Source organism: Nematolebias whitei, chromosome 10 (genome assembly GCF_014905685.2).
Source record: "Nematolebias whitei isolate Nwh7 chromosome 10, NemWhi1, whole genome shotgun sequence".
NCBI lineage: Eukaryota > Metazoa > Chordata > Actinopteri > Cyprinodontiformes > Rivulidae > Nematolebias > Nematolebias whitei.
Genome location: NC_056507.1, coordinates 16,504,260 through 16,505,782, shown reverse-complemented (window position 1 = coordinate 16,505,782; position 1,523 = coordinate 16,504,260).

The window sequence follows — 1,523 nt, the reverse complement described above, 5'->3', positions numbered from 1 at the left end:
ACTATTCCTACTTCATGTTGTGTTTTTTTTTTTGTTTGTTTGTTTGTTTTTTTTCACTTATTGCAGGTCTTCGGGGTACAGATCCCCCGCAATAAATTAGGGGTTACTGTATTTATTTATTTATTATCTCCTTTATCTCCGTTTATTGTGGCTGTGTTTCTAATTTGCACAATGATTTATTGTACCCTGTTTTTATTTGTTTTATCTTGTAAAGCACTTTGGTCAGTGCAAGGTGTTGTTGGAAGTTGCTAGATAAATAAAGTTTATTATTATTATTATTATTATTATATTTTTTCAAAATGTGTGTCCAATTTTTGTATTTCACCTTGCAAGATTTACTCTCACTGTTGATAAGATAAACTCAAAAGATGAACATGTGCTAAATTTATTTATTCTAAACAACTAATGGAAAAATGCTTTAATTGTAAACAAACTATTTTGAAAGTTTGTTTTAAAGAAATGTTTCTCCTGAGCTATACACGTTTGCATCAATGTATCGTGACATCATTTTCAAATCAATACAGTTTATATATATAGCACCAAATCACTACAGAAGTAATCTCAGGGCACGGAACAGAAACCTTCACATACATAAAAATCAGTGAATAATATTTATCTAATGAGCCAGCAGATTGCTTTGAGTTTTCCCCTAGTCACAGTTTCCCATCCTAAGTGAACACAGATGCAACAGTGGAAAGGAAAAACTCCCTCATGAGGAAGAAACCTCCAGCAGAACCAGGCCCAGGACAAGCGGTCATCCGTCCCGACCAGTTTGGCCCCAGAGGACAGGACGGAGAAATGAACACAAAATTACAGGTCCAGTATAGAGGCCTTCAGGTTATTCTCTAGGAGAAAAGACAAAAAGACAGAATCAATGTTAGGAAAGAATAATTACAAATACAAACTATTAATTTGTATGCATTTGTAACTATTTGATGAAATAAAGTCAATTTGTCCTCCAGTAGTCTAAGGTTATAGGAGCATAGGATGAGGAATGTGTCAGAAAACCAAGCCATTTGTTAGGTATAAGAGCATTTTTACACCAATAAGGCAATTCCCAAAGAACTTTTGATAAAAAACGGGCTGTACTTCACTTTGCATGATGTTTTATAAATTGATCTTGGAAACAAATACTGTTTAAATTACTCTAGCTTCACTTGAAAAAATAAAGAAAGAAAAAAGTGACAAAAATTTTAAATAAACAAATATAAAGTCTAGTCAGTTCAGTCAGTTGCCACATGAATCAGCGCGCTTAATATCCATGTAAATATGTATGGGAGGTAAACAGACATGAATGGTGGGAATTGTGCAAGCAAGGTAATCATAGTCAGACAGAAGACTCCAATAACTCCTCCGGGAAGCAACCAGCCACTTTCAGATGCACTTCTTATTTCCATTCTTCACGCACTGAAATCCTGTCAGCTCTCTCTCTGACAGACAGCAGCTGTATTTCACACTATTCTTTGTACAACTTAGAGATGTCTGCTCACTTTATACAGACCGGGGCGGTTAGGGGCTATGCC